Here is a 27,344-nt window from a genome sequence, read left to right on the forward strand (position 1 = left end):
TGTTTTTGCTTTACATCAGCATAACATACTACATAGTACGATAACGGTAAGTGATAAACAAAAAAATTGGTTTCTCTGCTTACTTATACCGGTTTGCTGAAAAGTGTTCTCGGTAAATAAATGTGAAAATAGAGTGGCAAAGTTGATCGCTCTCTATTATGATTAAGTTTTTTCGTCACAAAGCCTTCTTTTCGCTATTTTTGCCACAAGGAGATTAGCGTGTTTTGGCTGCAGCGATTTGTTGGTTTGTTCTCTGATCGTATGAATGTCTACAACTATAGAAACCCGTCGTATGTCTATCGAATTTTCACTTCTTTACATGGCAGCTGTAGAACGCGGCACAAGGTGTCGACGCGTTTCTTGCCGTGCCTCGACCATCTTAGTTTTTGGATTGCGATGATGCCAGCGTTAGTCTCCTAGGCCGAGTACAAAAATTTTCCCCATTCGGGAACCAGAGATTTCAAGTGCATGCCCTCAAATCATAGATATTGACCTTAGTCCACATGAAATTATCCAAAAGCTAGATTCTCCACAAGTATTCACAGATTTCAGTGTAATCATTAAAGGTATTTCATTTGTTAATATAATGCATACAAATATAATCAATCTCATGAACGGTTTACCGGGCATACCATTTCATTCTGTTTTATTGTTTTTTGATGAAGCAAACTCTGTTGCATAACTTAGTATCGAACTAATACAAATGCATATTTTTAAAATAATTTCACCATCAGGATTACCTGAGCTACACTAGGTACATGAACATATTTAATCTATCCAGATGTAATTATATATACATACATACGATTTACTTAACGACTCCGCACAGACGACGTGGTGGAAATCTTCTTTTCTAGCAATCCGCGTGTCTATGTTGCACACATACCACTCTAAACGCAGTGGCACACAAAGTAAACGCCAATCACTGGCATTCAAACAATCTACATTAATTATTGATTAACTTGAGCTTGGAACACGACGCGTGACACAGAAACTTTATGACGGACATGGAATTTGTCTCACCAATTACTAAATCCATGAAATAAAACGCTGGATATTTGCGCGTAGTTCATAGCTTAGCGTTGCGATACGTGTGCGGGAATGTGCTCGGCTGCAATGCAATGGAAATAGTAACACGTCGCGCAGATTACATTTAATTAGCTTTCGATTTGGCTGCCTGCAATGCTTTCATTCCCTGTCCACCTCCTGTATTATTATGTCGACGTGTCGAGCTCACTGACGGACAAGAGAGTTACCCGCTGTGAAAGTTTATTTGCCCTTTGAGTGGCGATCAAAGAAAAGCTAGAAGAAAGTCTTAGCAAAACTATCGAGAATTTGCTGTAACTTGCAAATAAATTATCCAAATGTACATAAGTAATATTAGTATCCGAAGTTGGGGGGCATGCGGAGTTGGTGCAGGAGTTTTCATTGACGAATATAACCTAAATCTATTCTTACGCCTACCAGACTATGCAAGCGTTTTCCTGGACGAAACGTTTGCTATTAGGGAGGCAGTAAGGTACATCAAAGAGAGTGTACTCGGGAGAGCGCAGGTGAACATCTTCTCGGAAAGCCAAGCTGCTGTTTAGGCACTTAATTCTTACCTCTGTCAGATCCCAACTAGTTAGTGGATGAATGTAGGAGAGAGTTGGACTATATTTCTGATCAATACGAAATTACCCTAATATGGGTCCCCGGACATAGGGGTATCTATGGAAACGAGACAGCAGACGAACTGGCAAGGAGCGGATCCGCACTGAAGGACCCTCGCTGTGGACATGGGCGCCTCGGTCAGGAAGATTAAGACGAAAGAAATTACTGAAATTTATCATTCGAAGGTCAAGCAGCGGTGGAACTGCACAGAATCTTACAAGACTACCCGGCAACTCTGGGTGTCCTAGGACCCACTTATAAATAAAGATCCCTTAGGAATGAGCAAAACAGATGCCTACAAACTTACTGCAGTGTGCACAGGGCACATGCCGAAAGGATAGGACTGCCCTTCAATAGGTTCTGCCACAGTTGCGATGATCCGAGCTCAAAAGAGACGGTCGAACACATGGGGGTATCCAGCGATCGCAAGGATGAGGCTAAAGACATTCGGCAAACCATTCCTGCAGAATATTTCAGAGTGCAGCTGCCTCTCTCTGTATGACGTACTGATATTTATTAAAGCCGCCAAATAATTTCCACTACTACGTAAACGTTGCCCATTCCATTAGGAGAAAAGTGAATCCCCATTGGATTATCATCTAAGTAAAATGTATAATTTATCGAACATCGGCTATTTAGCTTTGCTACCGAAAACGCATCGACATCAAACAGAACCATAGAATAGAAAAAGTTCCCACAGTAATTCTCATTGAAGCGTCGCATTTTGAATGGAATGCTCGCGCGTGTGCACTTTTGTGCAAATAAAAATGTCTGTCTTACATTTCGTTCGCCAGTCGGCGGCCGGTCTGGCCGGGTTTGTTTGCTCGTTTGGCTGCAGTTGCATGCCATCGTCTACGACTGAAGACAGTGAAAATGTGCCCCAAAGGTCTTTGAAGAAGTACAACGGCGCAAGAAGCGTTGGCGCGTTGCTGCTCCACTACACAAGTCGCTATGGGGCAAAGATATTGCGGCGGAGGCGGCACGGCATTGCCAAACTTCAAAATGTGTCTGCAACAATTCATTCAAGTTGCAGACATCAACGTGCAACAACATCGCAATGACTGAGACATGTCTAGCGCTTTTCTATGAGCTCACAATACATACATGGCTATGTGGCAGCATTTACATACTTATTTTGTAAGAGAATGAAGTCAGCCGCAGCGGTTTGCTTGTCTGATGGCTGGCGTGTTTTGCTTTTATTTTTCTTTCCCCTTCAAAATGTACAACTTGCGCTGGCGTTTGCCCGGACTTGACTTGATGTCTGTCTTGACGGCTGTTGTTGTTGTTGTTGCTGTTGATGTTGTTTGTTGAATGTGCGACTTTGTAAACGTATGTAGTATCTCTTTGCTTTTTATTTCTCATTTTCATTTGTAAACAAAATTTATGTTGATACCATCAAATACGACTCTGTGCACCGGTGTGTGTGCCATTCCGCGTAGGCAGTGTGAGTGGGCTCAAAAGGCAAAAGCAGCACGAACGAATAGTTGAGAAATGAGAAAAAGTTGGCAAAGGAAAATTGCATTGCAGGCATTGACATTGAGTTGTCGCTGTTGTGCAATGAAACAGCAATAAAATAAAAATAAATATCTAAGTGTTTTACGCCGAAACAAAGGTGGGTTGTCTTGTACTTTCAGTCAATATGGCAAGGTGTACGACACAAGGCTAATCTTGAAAAGTTTGCATTCTAAAATATGTGACTTTTTATCAACAGCCGCCAGCCGTCTTAGAAGAAAAGTAAATTTAAAAACGAAACCTCAATAAAATATGTTTAGTAAAATAAAACAAAATAAAGTAAATTTAAATAAAATTCTTCAAAGTACTAATTATGGCGGAAGGAACTTATCAATACCCAGGCACGGTTGCCATATTGCCGAAATGTACCATTTTTGGTAAATTTTTCCCGGTTTCATACACTGGAACAAAACGCTATGGCAGGCACCTTGTCGTTGGTGCGGGAGTTTATTCGCATCATGATCAGACCTTATATCCATTCCTACGCTTCGAGCTGCTTTTGAACGATCATCAAGAATTGTCGACCACCTAATCCAGGGCATTAAGCGGCACCGTGCCCATTGGGGATTTTGCATCTGGGGGGTTTACCAGACTGTCTGTATTATAACGGCGCCTTCCTGATACCGGGTCGCTTCAGGCAGTAACTACGGCATGGCCAGCTGCCGTGGTGGACCGTTTAAATTCCCGTTAAAAAACTAAAAACAACATAAAAAAAAATTAAAAAATTTCGAGCAGCAGAGGGGGGAGGGGCTGTGTGGCCGGCATTGCAGGGGAACCGAAGTTTGCTGACGTCAAAGCCACGATCAGCGGATTGTCTTCAGAGTCGAAATCCAAAGCTGTCTCTGTCCCAGTGGGGGTTTCTGCTCCTGTGGAGGAGAAGTCGTGTCTCGCTAAGGGCACGAGTGGGGCCTTCACCCCCCAGCAACTAAATGGCGCGCCACCGCGGCGAGAAACGCACATTTGGACCGCCGCAGGACCACCAAAATTTCGAAGCTACGGCGGTCTATGTGCTGATAAGATAACTGCTCAGAATGCTCCAACCCTCGAGTGGGCTTAGAGGTGCTCAGTATTGCAGAGTCTACGGAGGCCGCGCAGGAGAAGGCAGCCGGCGGCGTGACTGCGGCGCTAGCGGTAAAGAGGCGGCAAACGTCGCTTGAGGCAGAAACCTCTGTTATTAAAAACAGCGCATAGGGGACGCTCAAACGTTTAGCGAAGTCGCTAATCTAGCTGGCTCTGTGGAAATTGACGTTATGGACCGCTGCAGAGCAGACGCCGCTATCGCCCACGAAGAGTGAAAACATATGATGGCTGCCATCTCAGCTGTCTTTCTGAGGGCTGCATAAGCTCATTAGATGCTTCCTTGGTGGGGAGGTGTGGAAACGTGCCAAGCTAGTGAGAGTGGACAAAGCGGATCTTCCTCTTCGACCGCGGGCTCATGTATTGCTCCTTACTGAACTTTCCTCTACGGCGGTGATAGAAAAAATAATTCGGTACTGCAATTCAGCCCCCCGACTTATAACTGGAGGTTTATCTTGCTAAGGAGGATCGAGAAACGATATCGGCAAGCGCTAGTACTGATAAATGCAGAGTTCTTCGATGCTCTCGGCGATACTAAGGAAGTCATAAGATATGGCTTGGAGAAGGTGGCACTCAGGATCCTCCAGGCCGGAGCCAAAGTTGATGACCCTTAGCCTCCAGTAGCATGAGAGGAAGGTAGGGAGGCCGTTGACCCCTGATACCGTTGACTCCGGATACTGAGGCGGCTCCTCTGCCGGAGGATTGGTATGCAGGCCCTTGTTCTACCTACATTATTTGTTCAGTCACGATTCCTGGATCAGAACCATGCCCGCTCCACCTTGATGCCGGCGAACAACACAGGTAGAACTAGAGCCTGTATGCTTATAAGAGATGAACTAAAAGTTTATATTAACCATTTTTTCAGCAAAGAAGAAATGGGGATGACCAGAATGGAGGGAAACGCTGGATAGTTCTGGCTAATACCCGACTATATGCCGCGCTATGACGAGGAGGAAACATTTCGAACGCGGCTGAGGGCGATATAGCAGAAGCCAAGTGAAGGGAAGCTGGTGTTATTGTAGGGTCTGATGTGAATGTGAATCACTCAGTTTAGGGAAGCACGGACACAAACTCGTGAGGTGAGTAACTTTTTAGTTTATCTTAAGTGAAGACTTATTTATTTGCAACAGGTGGAATTCCCCTACGTGTATAACTGCCGCCAGGGAAGAGGTCCCTGACCTTACGGACAGTATCTTTGATTCCGGATTGGAAGGTTCTGATTGAACACTCCTTATGGGATCACATAAAATTTTTTTCGGGCGACACGAGTCGCCCAAACAGACCCTTCAGGAATCTGAGGAGTACGAACTGGGATCTGTACTGCAAGAATATTCGCCGAGCTTTGTTTGATGCACCAGAAGTAAACTCTATGCAGGGATGCTCTTGAAAGCGCATGTCCCCTGAAATTTCAGAAAGGCAGACGGAAACCCTTTTGGTGGAGTTAAGGGCGTTAAGCAGACGATTATTCAATAGGGCTCGCAGGAGTTAGTTACGTTCTGATTGGGAACTTTATAAGGTTGGAATGAGAATTTAAAATACCGAGATCGGAAAGAGAAGACGTAAAGGGTTTCGTAGAAGGCTTTCTGCAAAAACGAAGCAGGGTGTCATGAGTCCTCAAGAATACTGCTTATTAGGCTACTCGAGTGATGAGGCGGAGCACTGGACTATAAGTAGCGAGGAGTCATTTATATAACTTTTCTTAAGGGAAGTGCGCGGAGACCGCGTGGGTTTTTCGGTTTTCCTGGATGACCTTGGTCTGACTTGAACGATAAACCTTTCAAATCCCTAGGATGCAATGGCATTATACCAGCACAGCTGCAAGGGTCCTGAATATGGTACTTACCTTACGAGAACACTCTTTATTATTTTACCTTTAAGGATCGCTACATTTAAGAAACCAATATTATTTTGAGGAGTTAAGAAGACTAAGATGCGCATTGATTTAATCCATTTTTGGGTAAAATTTTTTATTTCAACCTAAAATGCTTTTCGTATATTTCCAAAGCATATGACTGAAGTGTAATGCGTTTTGTTCATATTCAGCTACACCTTCAATCGAAAACGGCGTAAGCCAGAGGAGCGTTTGCTACTAAATGTTTAAGGGTCTAGAACTCTTCACTTCAAAGTCCGATATTTTAAGTTTTCTTTAATTTAAGGCAAACATAAGAACCCCGGCGGACTGTTAAATAGCATTTTTTCTTGCCGCTTAAAGAGTAAAATTAAGAGAAGTATCAAAAATGCAAAATTTAGCGCAGCCGCAGAGCATTCAAAACAGAGCCAAAGAAAGATTGTAAACACAACGAAGTGATACGAAGCTGATCCATAAAAGCCGGTTGGCAGACCACTATTCCCAGTATTTATACATATATATATGAAGCAAGCCGTTATTGGAATCAAGCGCTGCAACCACACACTTACCCTCCCCACCCCATGCACATAGTCTAAATCACTGCTACTCGTGTCAGGTGTAGCCACGTAGCGAATACGGCGCGCAACTCACTTCAAGAGAAAATGAAAAAAGCAACTTGAAAGCAATAAGTAATGCATGAAAAGGTACGTTGTTCTCTGTAAGAAAGCGCTACTTTGTAATGCATTATTTCCACGCGATTTATGCACGACACAACTGTTGTCCACTGAAGAGGCGAGCTGGACGACAGCCAAGGTAGAAAGGTGGGTAGTTGGCCGCAGTCGGCAAAATTCCAACGAACGCAACGAAGGTGAACACACGAGCAAGTGTCAACGAGTGAGCGGCAAACGGCGGCGGCGACAACGACCGACCACCACCATGCCGCTCTTAGATGTATGGCGGCGGTATAGTGGCGAGCGCAAGCATAGCCGCGCTACATTGAGCGAATTTCGTTGCACTTTTGGGAGGGAAAACCAGAAAAACCGCTCGCAAGCCGTTGATTTCCTGGCGGGACGAATGGGAGCACGAACGACGAGGTGTAGCAAGGTGAGATGAGGTGAGGTGAGGTGAGGTGAGGTGAGGTGAGGTGAGGTGACGTCGGTTCTGGTAGGTTGCTAGTTCCCTGTATAGATGGATGCAATGTAGGGATGCCGGTGACGTCGACGTTGCTGCTGCCGCTGTAGTGGCTGCTGTGAACTTGCCAAACAAGCTGCCACTGCTTGCCGCCTGCTTGGTAGCCTAGCTGTGCCGACTTGGGTTGATTTGACTTGGTTTGGCTTGGCTTGACTTGGCGGACTGGTTGGTTCGTCGTTGGTTGCTTGGCTGGTTGGTTGGCCACGTTCGTGCGTTTGCCTGCTGCCAGAACACAAACAGTTTGTGCGGCAATTGCGAAATGGACGGTTCGTTGTTGCGGATAAATGTATAAAGACGCGAGTGTACTGCCTTGCTTTGGCGAATTTATTTTTGTGAATATTTAGTGTTTGAAAATATTCTAAAAAAAAAATTTAAGAAACATTTCTGAAACGCTTAAACATTTGGCATTTAATAAGCGAAATTTTAATGATTTCATCAAGTTTGAGTGCTGCCGAGCGTGACTCAAGCTGCATTGCGGCAAGAAAAAAGGCAGAAAAACTGGCTAAAAGCTGCAATATAAAGTAGTGTGGCAAGTTTAGAGTTGTAAGAAGCCTGCAAGCAACATAAAAGCGTAACGTTACATAAAAGTTGGAAGCAAGCAAAACAGGCAAAGAATTTAAGTTTTTTACATCGAAGGGATTAAAAAAATTTGAAAAAAAAGAAATAGTGCAAAATTTTGAAACAAAACGTCTCTAAGAACCGTTAAAACGATTTTGATTGCAAATAAAAACAACAAACATCAAACCATCTGATATTAGGCAGTTCAGCAAAAGGCATACGGCATCAATCATCCTAACAGCTGTTGGATTGAAAAGGTTAATTTTAAATTAATATAACTGTATATATTAGTCGAATGCTAACAAGCGGAACAAGCTTCTTAATAAGAATTTGTATTAACCTTTTTTGAGGAGCAAAATTTCAAGGCTCAAGTGTAGTTGTTAGGTATCTATGCCTTATGTATATGCACAAATGTTTGTAGGTATGTGTGCGTATAGCCGGACATCTGCGCTCAATTCATCTTCTCCCCATTCAAATCATTCAAATGCTGCTCCTGATTTGTCAGCACTTTATAAGGTTTACTTAACATTTTCCAGGAAAATTCAATGATTGCTTTTATTAACGCTTACCTTTGCTGTTTACATTTCGCAGTAACTGTCTGTACGGTCTGTTCCATATCCAATTCAATAGCCCTGGTCTTTAGTTTTCAAACACACCGGCACACTTCTTGTTTGCGTACCAGCCCAGAATTTGCTAGACTTTTTTGTACTCTTAGGTATTTTCCATGCCAGTAAACCCAGCCAGTGGCCACTCATACTCTTCCACTCTGCAGCTCGTTGCGAACTTTTAACCAGCTTACACACTTACATATTTATTGGTTGACTGGCAAGGTAACTCACTGCTGTGCTTGCTACTCGGCTGGTTACAAGCTGGTTGACTGGCTGCATGTTGTTTCCGTGGTAACTGGGGGTACGTTGAAACGATTTAATAAATGTTGTTAACCCTTGAGTAGCGGTTGGAAAAATTGCAAAAGTTTTTAGGTGAAACAAAAATTTGAGCGGTGAAAGAAGAGTTCGCTGAGACTTTGTCCAAGCTACGTCATTGGGGAAAACAACATTTGACATACATGTAAAAGAGGGAGAAGAATTTATGAAATTTATTTGGCGAACTTACATCATACAATAACTTGTTGGTCTGTATCACCTTTTTCTTGCAAACCTGACAATTAAAGGTTACACATTTCATCCAATTTTTTTTTTTTTTCAATAAAATTTTATGTTTATGAGTTAATCATTCGATGTCTGGGATTTTAAGGTTCATAATGAAAAGTAAATAGTTCTCGGTTTTTTCCGATCTATAATTCGAGGAAAGCGATTTTAGCACGTAATAATTTTCACAAACAAGAGGAGTTCCATCAGAATAAATAAATAACCAAAAATTTAAATCTATTTGCAAAGGCTGACTTGAAAACAGCTTTATAGAAGGGGTTCGTAGGAATTATTTATATATGTACAAGCATTTTTTAGCTTGAAAAATTTCCTACAAGTGGTGCTGAGGCAAACTGATATTTGATACTCATTTTGTGCCTATAATTTAAATTAGTATATTGACATGAATTCAGATTTACAGAGGTTTTTGAGGTCGCTGAATTCGAAACCGAAGACAAAATAACAAAAAACAAAATTGTCTATCTACAATGGCGCTGGAAGTTAAAAGAAATATGTAGTATTGATTAGGATTTTTTAAGTTTGTATTTATCAGACTATGGAACAAAAAAAAAAACTAGAGTGCGCATATATCAGGTTTGATAGATGTTGGCAATACAAACAACGCCTCATAATCAGATTTACTATATCAATTCGTGTTCTCAAGGAAAAAATTCATTATCCAAAAATCCAAGTATATCTAGTGGTTAAATTTTTTTCCCAAATTTTGAAAATTTATCGGTTTTTTGCCTATATTTGCTGAAAATTGCAAGACAAAAAGATGTTTTTTCATTTTTTTTTTCTGGAGAACACGAATTACTCTGGTAAACCTAAGGATGTAAGTCAAAAAAATACATCGATGTTTTTTTTCATTTGATGCATCGAAATATAGCATCGATTCATATCGATATATCGTATAAAAACATCGATATTTTCGATGCATCGAATGAAAATATCAACAGTTTCTCTCAATTAAAAATATACAACAAGAAAATTAAACAATCGGAGCTTCGATAAATATTTAAGTATTAACTCACGGTGAAGTGTATTTATTGATTTAAATAATAACAACTCCCAGTTTTTTTTGGTTCTTTTAATAAGCTTTCGAAAAAAGGTTTCGGAAGGTACTAATATGGCGACCATAAGCATAGTAAAATAATATAAAGTGTGCCAGCTAACAAAGAGATTCTATTTCGGTACACTTATTTGGTAATTTATCATCAAATTTTTTTCTTTCATTTGACACCATATTGAGTGATAACTTTTATTTGGTTTTTGATTTGAGAAAAGAAATAAAAAAAAACATGTCAAGAAATTCTTGCCGCTTGTGCAAACTTTGCAATACTGATTTTTTCAGTCCCTCAGGATGAGGACTTAAGCCGAAATCGGGCAAAGGGGTGCACAAAGCCAAAGGTCAATGCCAGAATAGAAAAAAAGCGAAAATATGCAAATTTTTCTTTTAAATAAGAGTACATCACTTTATATTATTTCACTAGGTTTATAAGCTATGTGAAACCATTTTGGAATTTGCTATTTAAAATCTGTCAAATTTCGAAAGGGTTCTAGAGTTTCAATATCAGTATACGTAAATTTTAAGTAAAATATTGCAACGAGTTTATTTCCTAAAAGGCATTTAAATGCTCTCTTATCCAGAATTAATAATTTTGAAGAGAGTTACCAACTATCTAAAAATTTAAATCTCTATTCATAGCAAAGTTTCTTGTTTAAGACCGAGCTTGAGATGTCTTTTTTGTTATTTGTCTCTCCCAAGGGAACTTTTTAACCCTCACTTCAGCGAAGAATTTCGAGCCAGTCGCTACACTGTTAGTCACCCCGGTGACTATATGAATATTACATGCACTATGCATACACCTCGAGCAAAAGTATATTTGAATTTCCGAAAACGAAACTTAATTGGTAGTAGGCGACGGATAAACTGTTTTAGCGAGGTTTTGTTGTTGTTGTGTATTTGAATATTGGAAAAGGACTTTCCGGCAGAAATGAGTGTAGTGGAGATAATATAATGAAATCGAATTGGAGCTGGAAGAGCAGACAGAAAAAGAGGCCGTTCAGGAAGCCGCTTGGAATTCAACTTCCAACCATGTAGAGACAGGTGAGGTTTATACCTCAAAAGATGATATAATATAATCGAGAAAGCTAATGCCTAATGATGGACGTCCATAAATATCGAATAAAACAGGTGAAACCCAAATCGCTCTTAGCGTGCGTGGGTACCGCTAGGGATGGCACCGATTAATGATTTGATTAAATTAATTGATTATTTTTGTTCAATTTACGGTTTAATTGTATCGTAGTTTTATGTTTTATTACTCGACTATTAATCGATTAATTGTAAACAATCGTAAAAATATTTTCTAGAAATATGGGCCCCTCATAAATCTCTTGTACACAAACAAAGCCGAAAAGATGATGATTTGGGTCACCCATAAAAATAAACTAGTTTTTAATTAAATTGTTTAGCCCTTTTTTTAAAAGCTGGTGTTACAGGCATCGAGAAACGTAACCGCTTAACAACAAAACGCTTATCTATCAAAACTTAGTTTTTGCAAACTCGTTTAAATAATAATTAACAACAAAAAGCTTACTGAAACTTTTATTTTTGCAAACTTGGGTAAATAGTAATTAATTATCATCGCTAAAAATACGCGTTTTATTTTATTTAAGGCTAATTAAAAGGAGAATTAGAAATTTTGTATCGAAAAGTGTTTTTGTGAATACTCACTGCAAAAAAGTGCATTTAAAAATTCGATTAATTGATTATTTCTAAATAATTGCAATTAATTTTTTTGGCTTGTAATTAATCATATGATTAATTAATCGATTTTATTTTTTATTTTTTACCATCCCTAGTACAGATTGTTTCGATTGAGTTTATTTTGTTTCATTGTAGGCGTCAAACTTTTCGTGGAAATATTCAATTATTCGCTGGCCCTTGGCGAAGTAAATTTCCATGGATGTTACGCTGATTTCATTACTTATCACCAACCATTTCTTATATTTTTTGTATATTTTTATTTCTTTTTTTATTTAAAATCCACCAATTTAATTAAATTTAATCACGTCCAATCACATACGGTCACCGGGGTGACTAATACATCAAAAACGAATAAGACATGAACTTTTATTTATATATTTTTTTTTTAGTTGAAGCTAAAGACAAAAAATACAGTGGAAAAGTAGCCTAAACGAAATCGTAGTAAAGTCAATTTGGATCATAGTCCTAACTAAATTAAAGCATGGAAATTTTTTAAAAAGTATCTCCGAAAACCACCACAAATAGCTAAACGAAGGGTTAAAATGGAAAAATATGCCCAAAAATATAAATTTGCGGAAAAATGTGTTTTACTTTAAGTCTTGATCGTAATAGTACAATTGAAACGGTTGCTCAAGTTCAAAATTGTATCAATGCTGAAAAATTTCGTAGGATTCTTAGCAGTTCCATCTATAGTTGCTAGATATGATAAAATCTGCCGAAATAGCTTAGACGATTACAGCGCCAATAAAGAAGAAGAAAAAGAAGAAGGATGTTAAAAAGTTATTATGGAATTTTGATCAAAAATACAAGAAGAAAATATTTGTGGCTCGTCTGCTTCGACGGTAGTTCGAATTCCTTGACATTGTAATTGTCGTGAAAATGACATGACAATCGTTTGAATTAAAAATCATTTATTTTGCCCTTATAAGAATTTATGAATATGAATAAAAATAAAATTTTACGCTGCCTCCGATCATATGTCATCATGTACTTCGTTTATTATATATATATAAAAGCTCTTGCCTAAATCCGTTCAGTAGCGTGGTTAAAATATTTCGCCTTTTTTTGTGCTATATATAGAAGATTGTAATTTTAAGTAGGTGGCAACCCTACTCAAAAAACTTAAAGTTTTTGTACATGCGAAAGCCATGCACTTTCATTTGGTATCTCATTTTTTTATCCAACGGACGGTGAAGATCTTATAGTCTTTAAACAGGTGGCAACCCTACTCAGAAAAACCATACATTATAACACATTCAGAGGCCAAGTGTTTTCATTTGACAGTGACGGCGCAGAACTGACGCCTACGCTTATTAGAATTGAATATGGTAATTTTCTTAACAGGTGACAACCCTATTAAATTCTAAATTAAAAAGATCACTCTCCTATCGATACAGAATATCTTAGAGAAAATCTCGTCAAAATCCGTTCAGTAGTTTTCGAGATTACCGCGTACAAAAAATCTCGACTTTCCTTTATACTAAATTTGTATAAAAATGAAATGAAATGAAAATTTCATCTTGAGAGCTGTAGACTGAGGACTGATTTTTTAAGAAGTTTTGATAGATTTGTTTCCTTTCATATGCGTTTTGTATATGCATTTTCTTGAGAACTTAATTATGAGTTTTAGTCCCTATTATTTGAACAAAAATTAAGTGCAGTTTTAAAAAATATTTAAATTTTATGATGTAGAGTGGCACTGATTAAAGCTTTTGCATATTTCGTCATTTTACAAAATAAATTTTAGACTGCTTCACTATGCATGTATTAAATTCACAAAAAAAAAAAATTTTGTTGACGTCCACCTGCATTGAATAATATTATTACTCTCTATTCTTTGTCATTGCACAATAATTATTTTTGTCTCTCCACTGAAACAAAATGCAGCTGGCGCATATTTTTGAATTTTTTTTTCTCGTACATTCTGCTGGTGCACTTTTTTGGCATAATCCCTTCACAAAGCATTAAAAAAGAATACTCAAATTCCAAGTTGCGGACAGCGACCACCAAAAACGAGAACGAAAACAAAAACAAATTGCCGACGGTTTTGAGCAACTACTTCTTTTTTTTTTGCTTAGCAGACTTTTGGTTGTCGTCAACATTTTGCATATTTCGCATTTCAAGTCACCGTTTGCTCCAACACTGACCAAACAGAAAACACCAGGCAGTGCTGCCAAGCCACAAAAGGAAAAAAAAGAAGACAGCTCAAACAAAGAAACAAAAAAAAGAATGCTACGAAAAAAAAGCACTGGCTGATGCTTGTTATGCGGCATGTCGCCTGGCACGCCTTGCTGCTGCTGGTCGCATACATTCTGAATTGAGCCGAAAGCTGGCTGTGTGTGACGAAGGTGGAGGCTGAAACTTTGAACTGAGGTAAATGAGTGCAAAACAAGAGACAGCGAGAAGGGCCGCATTATGAAGTGCGGTAAATATACGACTTTTTCTGTATAAATGGGTAGATTGGTAAAGAACAGGTCTGCCGTCAGTAGCTCCAAATTCGGGGAAAAAGCAACAACGACGATGGCGCTTAAAAAGCAGCAGCTGCAACAGCGCGCAGGGACAAGAACGCCGTGCGATGAACAAGAGTTGCGGATACGCGTCTGGAGAGTGCTTGCACCGAGAAGTGAGGCCATTTTGTGGAGGCTTGATGGCTCAAGTAGAGAAAGCAAAGCGGCGAAAAGCAGCAGCAGCAACAGTAAACAGCGCCATATAAGTCGCCAAAGAACTTTCCACATGCTTATTTATGAACATACATACATACATATGTACATACTTACATACATACACACTACATATGCACAAAAGACTTGTAAGCGTTGAGTTTGGTTGAGTGCTGCCGCCCATCCTCTGTATGGACTTTAGACGGCACTTACTTCATTTGACGGTTTTTTCCTGCTGTTGTTGCCGTGCAGTCCATGTCTCCAGCCACATTTCATCGCTTTTTCGGCTGCTTTCCGGCAACTGCTTTGCATGGCATTTTCCACAGCTGCTGTGGCTATTGCTGGTTTTTTTTTGTACTCAAAGCTGCTGCTCCTTCAAATATTTTTGCTTAGTGCTCCGTTTTTGTTTACTTCTCTCTTTTTACGCTTCTGTGAATTATGTTTTCAAAAACCAACAAATTTTCGTCGCATTTAAGCTTTGCGACTACAGACCAAAAAAATCTAAAACAGTAACAACACAGTTAATCAAAACTATAACTGATCTTTTTTGGTGCCAGTTTGCCTTGTTTCTGGTGTACCGTAATTTGGGTGCTACAATTACTTCATTTATTTAGTTATTTTTTGATCTGGGTGTATTGGAGTGATAAATTTCCTTAACTCGGTATCATAGTGGCTGATACTTATGCAAAAACGGAGTGGTTCTATTCTTGGTGATTGAAATTTTGCATATTTTCTTGGAAGCTACCAATACTTCTATGCTAAGATCCATTATCAGCTATGCGTCTGTGGCATGGTGGAGAAGAATCGCACTCAGTACTGTGGGAAATCTACTTGCCGAATCTCGTAGAACGATCACCAAGACTTTTCCCTAAAACCTCTGGTACTGCGCTCTATGCACTGCTAAACCTACCTTCACACCATGTTTTTAGCGCCTATCTAATTGTTATATTACATCATTTTGCCTATTCTGAAGAGATTGTACAATGTTTAGTTCCCCACACAATCTAGAATCTCTGTCGATGGCTCGTAATTGGAACATGGCCATGTACGGTACTCGTCGCCCACGCGATTAGGGCCATAAGTCTTGCGAAGAATAGCTCTCTAGAAAGCCTTCTAGAAAGTTGTTTTTTTAACCAAAAAAATTAAAAATTATAAATTTTTAATATACTCTAATTAACATTTTTATTTAGTTTTAAGCGAAATTTTTTTTTTATTAATTATTTTCATTTCTAAAAGTCCACTTTTCACTTCTAAACTTGAATTTGCCTTCGATTTTCCCTTTTAGCAGGTTTTGTACCTACGTATTATTTCTCACAAGCCGTTAACAATAAACGAACGTAGCAACCAAATTTAACTCGATAAAATAAAAAGTACAAAAAATACATAGCACCCATAAATAAGTAGCTGTATGATGACCGTATTCGGACCATAAAGTTATTACAGAGAATTAAGTAATTTTGGTCATTATTTTCAAATTATGTGCTTTCTACAATGTACATACATAGTCAGTTTATTTTATTTACGCGCGCATGGATGTATGTACATATACATATGTCAGTAAGTGTAAAGAAGTCCGAGTATTTGGAAAATTGTATTCATATATAAGTATTGCCCCCAGTGTCACAATTCAACACCTTTAAATCTAGGCGATGGTTCCCATCGGATATACGTACATACATATGTATATTTACACTAATACATTTGAATAACTGTAAATATTTTATGACCCTTTAGTGATTGGAATAAATGCAGTCATTTACGTAAATTCTTGTTCCGATTTTTAACACTATGTTGCCTTGCCTGTTGGTTTACAAATAGTTATGTATGTACATTAGACTGCATCACCAAAAAAGTTGCGGATTTTCCTCCGGGATTAGAAAATTCATTATATATTTTTTTTTGAAAAAAGTCCCCTCAGATGACAAAATAGATTAGGCTTAAATAATCTGCATAAAAATATTTAAAAATCTTTTCAACGAAATCGTAATAATGAAATTTTGGATGCTGTTTTTTTACACTTTTCGTGTCCCATATTTTTTTTTTCAAATACCAACACAACTTTCCAATGATACCTCACAAGTCTAAATCGGAAGAGTTTGGGTTCAGTTATTCAAGTTTTTCTTATACCAATCTTTGAAAAAAGTAAAAAAACAGCAAGAAAAAACTCACTAATACGACTCCGTTGAAATTTTTTTAATTGTTTAAAAACATGTTTATGCAAATTTCTTAAGCTTAAACCGTTTAGTAATTTGAGGGGATTTTTTCAAAAAAATCCTAAAGAAACTATTTTTATTCATTTCAAATTATTTTCAAATCTTAATATTTTTCCGAAATAATTTGGTGGACGTCTTAAAATATAATAAACTTTATAATTCCAATGGAAAAACAGTACCGATTTTTTTTTTGTATGGGGTGTGATGCAGTCTAATGTACATATGTCCAGGTAAAGTAGGTCGGTCACGTATAAACATAAAACCTAATATGATTCGTTTATTACTTTCGAGTAATAATAATAGCGATAACTTCTGGCAAAGGCTTCAATGGAAAAGTTTACATTTCTCTAAAATTACGCTTAAAAGTTTTGAACTTCTAAATTGCTCGAAACACTCAGGTGAAATCACAGGTATAAAACTTTAGTGTTTTTTTTTTAATTTACAATGGCCCTTTATTGAGTTATTTGACGGATAATAAATAGGTACTGCATTATATACGTTCTGTTTAAATGTCGGTGGCCGCCATTTCCTGAAAAAGAAAAAAAATACTTTCTTTAATGAACGTCCAGGATCGCATGATGAATAAAAGATAAGCATGTTTTATGAATGAGGAGCTTGCTCTTTTTGACTATATACAGATTATTGTAGGGCTAAAATGCCGCCATTGACGCCTTCTTGTGTGCCCAGATTTCCGCAAAAACTTTGTAGGAATGAAAACAAATTGAAACTTTAACATGGAAATTGTTGCTCATACGCCATGTACGAGTATGTAAGTACGAGTGCGGTGTTGTACCCCTATTTCATACAATGCCCCTATTTCATACAAAAATTATTGAAAATTTTCGTTTGACCATTCACAAATTGTTTATTTATCCATCGATTTTTAGCTCTAGTAGCTTGATTTTTTACAAAGGAGAAAGCTTTAAAACATATCTATGAAAATGAAAATAAAATTACAAAAACTTTGTTCCTTATTGAAGTTTGATTTTTATACCCGAGCGCACTTGTGCACAAGAATTTTTGTAAAAAATAATACAACTATGAAGTTTTTGGAAAATGGGCGTGATCCTGCCCACTTAAGATGGAATGCTGTATCTCAGTAGTCGCTTCACCATACCTTACCAAACTTGGTAAGAGCCTTGCCTAGGGTCTAGCTAAGAAATCTGTAGAAAATCTTTGAAATCGGGCATTAACCACGCCCTCCTACCATATAACGGTAAATAACAGAAACACGAATTCTGCAATAAATCAGTTACTACTGAAGCTAATTCACTTAAAATCGATTATTATAAATTTTAGATAAAGGCATGGCGCCGCCCCCTTTTGACCACAAATGTGTATCTAGGTAACTGATTTATCGATTTCCACCAAACTCGTTGCACTTAATAACCTTGGTACGGAAAAGTAATTTGTTGAAAATTATTCAAATCGGAATAAAATTACACCCCCTTCCCTTATAGCGGTAAATTTCAAAAATACGAAAACTCCGATATTTCAAAAACTGAGGACACTAATTTACTACAAGTTAAAACATACAACAACCTCTTAACAATAAATAAGACTGATATAGACTTTTAGGAATTGGGCGTGGCACCGCCCACTTTATGACTTCACAAGTGAAACCCGGTAACCACTTTATCGATTTCTACCAAACTTGGTTCAATTATATCATTGAGACTAACTCAGCATATTATCGAAAACTTTTGATACCTGCTCCGGGTATATAAAGTACGGTGTCGCCCGCACTTATACTTCTCTACTTGTTCTTGTTGAAGTTTGAATTTTTTTCATAAAAATGAAAATATCTTGGAAAAACGATCTGATGTGAAAAACGATTACCAGATCTCTAGACAACCCAACGTTTTTGCATTCTATATCCTTTATACCTTCGATTGGTATATAATTCGTTCAATCAAAAATGAGTGTAAAATTAAAAAAAAAGTTTTGAATATCCTGGCCAGGATTTTTTTAGCCTACCCACACGCAAAATATTTAATAACACTTTAAATTTTATACGAAATGGATTTCATTCATTAAGCAGGTGGGTGAAGGTTTTGCCCTATTCGCATCTTAGACCAATAGATATGTTTTTGCATGTGTAAAGTTTTTTCATAAAAATAAGCAATTTAAAACCAGCCTTTGGCACGTTTGCTTAACTCAGGAGCACAGATTTACCAAGAAAGAAAGTTGCACCAATTTAATTTCTTTTCATCACAAATCGATATTTAAAAGAAAAGTAAAATAATTATACTTTAGAGGCCAGAGGCTGCCGCAAAATACACGTTAATGTTGTTTTTGCTAGATTCTAGAATTCGCACTTTAAAAGCGTCTACATAATTTTATATTTCATAATCTTTTATTGGTATTTTTGCATGTGGACTTTCTTCTCCACTTGCTACGATGGCAATACATACACACAAAAACAATTAGTTCATTCAAGAAACGTGCATACGGACGGTGGTTTATGAAACAATGAATAGCAGTTAATAAATCTATTATTAACTTGAAAATTGTCTAGACATTCAATGTATGCAAAGTACAAGGGCAAATAGAAATTAAAAACCCAGACACTACACCGCATACCGCAAATCCAGCATACTTACATACATACATTTATGTAAACGTACAGTGGCGGTCAAAAATGGATGAATGGTGTTTCGTTTTTATTATTTACAATGTTTTTCAAACTAAAATTTTTTTGGAAGTTTTTTATAAAAATATGGTTCCTGCTTTAACAAAAACTAAATAAGTCACATGCAGCTAACAAGCTTATAAAATTCTAGTACAACAAGTGCAAGTTTTGAACGACTAAAAAATCACATTGGTTTTTAATAATTTTTATTTTGCTGACGGCTTTTGCTAGTTTTTTCATATAAATGCGCATATTCTTCCACATGAAATTCATGTTTATATCGAAAAAAGTGTAAACCGACGTCAAAAAAAAATTAATTAAAATCAATGCGATTTTTTAGCCGCTAAGACTTGCACTTACCCAAATACTTTCCAAAAATTCAGGTAAAAAAGCTCGAAATTTGGATAAAAATTTGTGGAATTTTTGATAGTTTTTGTTAAAGCATGAACCATATTTTTATAAAAAAATATCAAAATAAAATTTAGCTTAAAAACATTGTAAATATTAAAAACGAAACACCATTCATCCATTTTTGACTGCCACTGTACGTACATATATATAGAGCAAAATAGAAAAGGAAATTAACGGGAGAACCGCAAAAATACATAAAAAACAAGAATACAAAAAAAAAGAAAATATAAAAAATATAATTCTGGAGCAGAGCGTGAATTTCTGTGCAAAAACGCTAAAAAAGTGCTAAAACGTACTAAACTCAAACGTAGGGACCTTCATGTTGAACAATAAGAGAATATTGCGATTAAAACCAAGCTGATGTGGGGACGTGAGCAAGCGTTGGAATTTGCAAAAATCAAGAAAATAAACCAAAAAAAAAAAAAAATACCGAAAGTGGAGCGGCGACCTATCATAAAAAGTGTGCTTAGAATGATGATGCAGGTCGAGGGTGTGAAATGCTTGAAGCGGGTGCAAGCGGAAGAAAATGAGGAATAGGAAAAACCAAAGGCAACAAACGGCACACGTTTCAGTTGTTCAACTGTACGAATACGTGTGTGTTATTCAGCGGAAGTTAAGTGTACGCATACTTGATTGTAGACGAAAGCTCAAACTCTGTTTGCCTGTACTCCCCCGTGCACCAGGCTGTGCGAGTGTGTGTGTGTGTGTGTGTGTGTGTGTGTGTGGAAAAACGCAACAAAGAGCAATCATCATTATCGTTAAAAGAGGCGCTTACAAAACTAGACAAATTGCCACTTTAGAGAGCTAACGTCGACGACCAACTGAGACCACCGAGGTCTAGGAGGTGGCGGCAGGCGATAGGAGCAATAATAACAACCAAGGAAAAAGCCAACTTAAAACAGCAATGGTACAACAACAGCAGCAGCAGAAGGACTAAGTATAATGATAGGGCCAGTGGAAGCAGCGGCAGTAGTAGTGCATAGTTGTAAAAACAATAGCAACAGCAACAGCACAAATGCCAAACACAATGTCGGCGCGCAGTTTAGGGACAAATTGCAGCTACTAGCCGAGTCCAAAGAGCGAGACCAGCGGCGCTTGGTAATAGTTATAGCTGGCGAGTGTTGAAAGCACATAATACCAGTGGGAAAATAGTCACGAAACCGCACACATAAGTGTACATATCACATGCGATTGTTTGAGTGTGCTTGTGCGCCAGAATAAAATTGTGGCCCATCATCGGAATGAGCAAAAGTCAAGTGAGGCATTGAAAATGGCATAGGGGCAGATAGAATCGTAACAGACGCCTGAGAGCCAAATTGACCAACAAGGGAACCGACGTCAGTGGGATCAACAGAAGAAGGCAGAAGAGACTAAAAAACGTGGCGTGCTAGTTGAGCGGAGAGGCCCGCTTTGGTTATGGAAAATGTTTTGTGAACATTAGTACCCGCAAAAATCACGAAAAGAATGCAACAAAAAGGAGATGCATGGAAAAATGAGGGCGTGCAAAAAAATCTTTTAGAGTAAAGAAGGAATGTGTGATAGAGGGCGCAAAGGAGAAGCAGTTACTATAATTGTATGCTGTGACTTAAGGGAATTTTTGGTACGCGCCAGCAATCGAGGTTCATGCAGAATGCTTTTGCTAGTTCTATGAGAGTTGCGGACAGCAGTGGGCGAAGAGCGAGTAAAAAAATGAGTAAACATGGCAAAAACAGAAGTTAGTACAAAAAATTAGAAAAAAACGCACACATACATATGCACATAAAGCTACTACGAAAAACGTGAAGAGGAAGCAACAAGCTAAAAAGACAATGACAAACACAAAGCTTCCACAAACAAACACACCCGCACACAGATATTCATGCAACATGGACATACAATAAGCGGGCCCAGCAACTTCCGGGCGTCTGAGGGTAGAGACGTGCTAAGGAAGTTCATTATGCTGGTGAAAGCTGTTGTTGATGATTAGGCGGTGGAGCCAAAACCGAGCATCAAAAAAAAAAAAAAACAAAGATAGAGAGAAAAGGGGAGAATGAGCAGCAAAGTAAACGGAGCAAGCCGCGAAAAAGGGGGCTACTGGGAGGGCTGAGTTATATTCAGTATGTGTGGTTGTTTGACCGTTACGCGCAGCAGAACTGACTGCTTGCGTTGTCGCTGTTTTTTGTTGTTGTTGTATGTATGTATGGCTGGCGATTTGCGAAGCTTTGGTCAACTACGACCAGCTGCTGGCCCATTATGTGGGTAAAAATACAGCAATAATCGTAATAATAGCGGTCAACATGCATTCACACACACACACACACACACGCATAGTACTAACACCCATAGAAGAGAGAGGAAAAGCGAACAAAAGTTCAAGGTTTCGCTGCGAACACAAAAACAAAAAGGCAAAAGAGTTCAGAAACTAAGTACCGACTCGGTGTTCAACGCTGGAATAATTACAAATGACTACGTTGAATTTATGCAAATAAAGATAATGAGAGAATGCAGCAAAAGAGTTGAACTGAGGTAGAGAAAAGAACGAAAACAAAACACACGAATATGATGGCAAATTAGGCAAGGTCAAAGATGAAGCAATTGTCGAGCGGATTGCAAATAGCAAAGGAGCAAATAAGTTTTGTGAAAATTGTGCAATTAAGCTAGAGTTGCCAACTTTAAATCACGAAGGTATTAAAATAGCAGCTCTACATGCCTTATTATTGGCTTTTAATTGTTTAAGGAAATTCTTAATGGAAATAAAGAAGCGGTAAGAGAAAATTTTTAAATGGCTCTTAAAAAACAGCTACCAGATTCAGAATTAGTGTAAGAAATATCTCTTACGAGGGAACTAGATTTGTGTAAAGGAGGGTAATTTATTTTCTTTCCCTGGGGATTTCGTACAGAAATGCGACGGATGAAAATATTTCTCCAAAAAGAATATAAGAAGACACAATAAAAATGTATTTTGCGCGAAAAAAGAGGTTTAGGTTTTCAATAGAGCCACTACCTAACTTTCCATTGCAATGGCTATTTGGTCGAAGTCTTTAAGGCCGAAGTATTAGCAGTCTCAATTTGTGGCATGTTGGATCTTTAAAAGGGTTTGAATCGCGCCAGGTGGCCCTCAGAGCCACATCCAATGGCACGATCTGCATTTATAAAGGAGTGCCTTGACACTCTTAAACTTTTGATAGTAAGGAACACGTTGCGTAACGGGACACTGCGCCTGACGCAATGGCAAGGGAAGGCTCATCAACACCAATCCTTTTGGGACCGGAACCGTTTGGCGGACTCAGTTGGCATTCTTCGAGACTCATCATCAAAGATTCGGTAAACTAAAAAAGCAGAAAGTGCTGTGGAGAGGGGAGGGGGGCGGAGTTTTAGATGGGCTCAAATATGCGGATATCTCTTTGGTAGGAAAATATGGAGCAAATGCGCTCCAACAAGCACCGGATTGGCCTATCCACCGAGACGGATTGCCACCATTTTATTGAAAAGGAGAAGACATCGCAGCACATTATCTGTGATTTTCCGTCTATGGCCATACTAAGTCGAAGACTTAAGCATTAGGAATTCATCTACCGAAGGAATTATAAGGAATTATTAGCTTTTACATATGTATTATGAAAGCTGCTTCAGGATTCGGAACTTAACAAAGGGATACAAAATATGCAAAACATTTTATTGGTCGCGTTATCCTTTACCTCTGTTGGAACGGTTGAATTAAAAATCATTATCTAAGGTCCGAAAATTATAGAAAACCTCTTTAAAAATAATTATTCTGGTGCTAAATAAATTTTCTTAAAAACAAGTAAATCTTCCGTTAAAGGTTTTGTACTAACTCTTGATTGAGGAAGCAAGATATGACTCAAATGAGAGCATCCGGTGCTAGAAAGCTGCTTTCAAAGATGACTCCTTTAGTTGTATTGAAAGTAGGTCTTCACTGAAATTTTAGACAAATTTTCAATTAAAAACTAGGATTTCCGCATAACTTAAGAGTTCAATCAACAATCAGAGTGGGATATAAACAGGTTAGAAATAGCAATTAATTATTAATAAACTCCAATAAAAACGAGTTTGGTATACAAGGTGGCAACTCTACTTCACTCTACTCCGCTAATGATTAAAACGGTTCCAAGGGACGAAAACCTGAGCACTGTTGTAGTTAGTGCTCTTGAAATCAAGTAATGCAACTACCTTCTGAGAGGTACATTTCTACATACTTGCATACATATACATATATGTACATATGTATCTACTACCTATAATCGTTGCCATAGAAAGTCAAATATTGTTAATTTGTAATAGCTTAAGTGCTACCTTTGTCTAGCAGTGTCAGCAGCTGTTGCACGCCAACAGATTTCTCTAGTAACAGGCACTTATTTATTTAATACAATTTTCGCTTCTTTTGTGCGAAGCCTTCTTCTTTGATTTTTCTCCTTAACGAAATAGTAAGTGCGTAAGGACTTAACAGCTAGGCAGAAAAAGTAAAAAAAGGGAATGAAAAGCGTTAAGCTTTTGCCTAAGTAAGGATCTATGTTTTACTGTTCGTAAGTGTTGTTGCCTTTATATGGTCCTCGTTGGCCATGACAGAGCTTAGGTGCAACAACGGCGGCAGCAATTAATGGCACAATTAAAAAGGCATTAACAACAATTAAGCGTAGCGGCGTGCCTGACATTAAATGACGTTGGCGTCGGTATCGCTGCCGCTGCGGCTCTTAGCTGACATGCCTTAAAGTAGGCAACAAGCGGTTTTGTTGGTGCTAATGTTTTTTAAGACTCTTGTATATTTTCGAAGCAACCAAAAGAAGCGCCCTTTTTGCACAGAGCAAAGTAAACAAAAACTCTACGCTTTACATAATTATAGCTTTGTTTTGTGGTTAACCGCTCATAATTCGCATAAAGAGGAGCTAAACCACATAGCCACATGCATTAATTTCCTTAGCTAAATATGCGACTGAGCTTGGCGCCCAATGCTTACACATTTTGGAACTAAATTTAATACAAAATTTAATGGTGCAAATATACCTTAGTAGATATCGTTACCTAAAGATGAAAAGGTGTAAAGTCCACATTTTTCCAAAATTTAGTTTTAATGACAGAATGATAGATAATGCGTAACTACACAGATTTTTCGTCTCTACTGAATAATTTAAAAAAAATGGACTTGGCACCTTTTCATCTTTAGGTAACGATTTGTATTTGGAAAGGAGAGATAGCATAATTTATAAATATGTAATATTAAAATTCAAATAAGAAGCACCTTGTGACAACAAACCTTGGCTAAATAAATTAATGTGCTTAAAAAGAAGTTATTATTTTTTTTTAAAGGAAGGTTTCACACGAGCTTGAAAGAATAGGTGGCCCAGGACTGGCGAAGACCCTCTCTCAGCGTAATTGCACTTACAAAAACTTTTTACTAAACGGTTTGAGAACCGCAGATTTAGACTATCTCAGAATTCGGTTCAAACACGCCCTATCTCAGCACAGTTTCTATGTAATTTCGTTTGATATAGGGAGCTCTTCAACAAAATTCTGGCATAAGGTGTTTATCAATAAAATTCTGAAATAGACGTTCTTCAAATAAGTTCTGAAGTAGGGGGTTCTTGAGATGTTTTCTGAGAGTTAGGCTGTCGGGTTGGGTCGACCTTCCACTCAGCCGCGATAATCAATGCCGTTTCCGTGTGCCAATACCGACCGATAACACAAGATAACGCCGAAGTAAGTGACTTCAATTTGAGACGTAGATTACGAATCAGTGTTCTATTTTTGTAGATCAGGTAATTTTCCCATCACAAATGTAGCTAAAAACAACAACCGAACAAAGCGAAATTTACCACAGAGCTTGAGTACATATTGTCACATATAGCTACCAATTTTCGCTTTATTCTGTTTATAATTTTAGCTAAAATTAAACTTTAAAAATTAAGGTGTATGGGAGGTAGGCATGTCTTTGCACCGATTTGGCCAAACCTTCGCATTTTTCTTAATATACATATTCTGAACCAGCGCACCAAATTTTATTATTCTGCGATAACTCCCCTAATTTAGCCGATTCATTGTATGGGGGCAACCCCCTGTGCGCCTGCTCCAACATGGGCTTGAAAAACTTAATTTTAGAGGCAGTTATCGGCGCTTGAAATTTTCATTTTTATAAGGTCATAGGCGCCATATGAAAATGCATAATAATTTCTTTTTTTTTTATGATTTCTTTAATAGTTCATACATGGCGTATGAGTAACATTTTTTCCTAAATAGCCAAATTTCATAAAAAAGAGATTGTTACGCATTTTCATTTGACCATTTATGACTTTATTTATCAAAAAAAAATTATAAAGCATATATACCGGCTCCAAAAAACTCATCTTGCTCCATTTTATTTGAATTCGGAATTAGAAGACCCGATTCTTTTTTAATTTTCCTTCTCACAAATACCGTATTGCGGGGCGTAAGTAATATTTTAAGAAAAACCAACTTTTCTATCGTTAAATTGTCGTATAGAAATTACGTTGTTTTTCTGCAAAAAATATGGCCTTGGTTATTGAAAAATTAAAATTTCAAGCGCCGCACAGTGTTCCGACAATATGGAGCCAGGTAGAAAAAGTCTTGGTGACAGCTGATAAAAAAAAACAGGTTGGGACTAGAGAGGGTAATTTAGAAATTATAAATACAAAATTTCACGTCATTTACTAACCTTCCACGAATGGTACATTTCCAAAAAAAAAAAAAAAACACTGGAATCAGCGCGGTACCGGCTAATCAGTGTAGTTGCATTTGGCGCTGAACAAATTAAAGCAAGAGTTTCTTTTTCAACTGTAATCAGTTTTTTAAGTGTCGTGAAATATTCAGGTGACGGTATTTATAATGTGTTTGATATTTTCTTATTTTTTTCACGGGACTTTGCAGCTTCTTTTTGCATAATTTCCCGAGAAGATTTTTTCGTACAATGGAAAATTTTATCAAACATTGGAAGAAAAGACCTTTTTTTGTTCTGAGAGTGGAGAGCAGTAAACAAAAATTTACCAAAATTTCGTCACATTTAATGACTGCGCCCACTTTTTTTGCAAGTTTTGGACGTTAGAGTGATCCAATTCTCACCACATTTTAAATGTAGGGTTTTCTAGTAACAAGGAGAGGACATCCTTTTGTGGAACGCTCTGCAGTAAAAATTTCTTAGATTTCTAATATTTTGTGTGAATTTGGAACTCCCATATAACTTCCGATAGACATTTCCTTGCGAAAGTCTTCTTTTTTGTTATTCATTCAATAAAATTAACAAATTGGAAAAGTACTTATTGCAACTATGCTCAACCAGTCACTATGGCTCAATTTCGTATATAATTCGATGACTCTGTAGTGGATAAGCGAAACCACGAATATTTTCAATTAAATGAGCAGCTCAAGAACTCCAATCACTACACTCAATTATTTGTAGTAGCAGTAGCTGCAAGGCAAAATTGTTGTAAAGACATTCGTAAGAGTATGTGAAGATATATGTACACGTACTCGTATGTATTTATACATATTAGGGCTATTCGCGATTCGGTGCATAAGAGCTGACAAATTTATGCAATTGCAGAAATATGCCATGGATTGTGAGCGACCTTTATTAAACTGTCATGGTAAAGCTTTTGCAAAACAATTTTTGTGCATCAGCTTTGGTTTTGTTTATGAATGCAATGCATAGCATTTTT

At 37.7% G+C, this 27,344-nt stretch overlaps 1 protein-coding gene across 1 annotated transcript in view; it reads left to right on the plus strand.

The window, feature by feature from the left end:
• Positions 1-7,439: 7,439 nt before the first annotated feature.
• Positions 7,440-27,344, plus strand: part of LOC118743370 (semaphorin-2A) — a gene marked incomplete in the record, with an annotated part of 243,443 nt that continues 223,538 nt past the window's right edge. Inside the window, 1 exon segment of the mRNA XM_036475994.1 lies at positions 7,440-8,097.

Source organism: Rhagoletis pomonella, unplaced genomic scaffold, assembly GCF_013731165.1.
Source record: "Rhagoletis pomonella isolate Grant_MI unplaced genomic scaffold, Rhpom_1.0 Rhpom_scaffold_00007, whole genome shotgun sequence".
NCBI classification, from domain to species: domain Eukaryota; kingdom Metazoa; phylum Arthropoda; class Insecta; order Diptera; family Tephritidae; genus Rhagoletis; species Rhagoletis pomonella.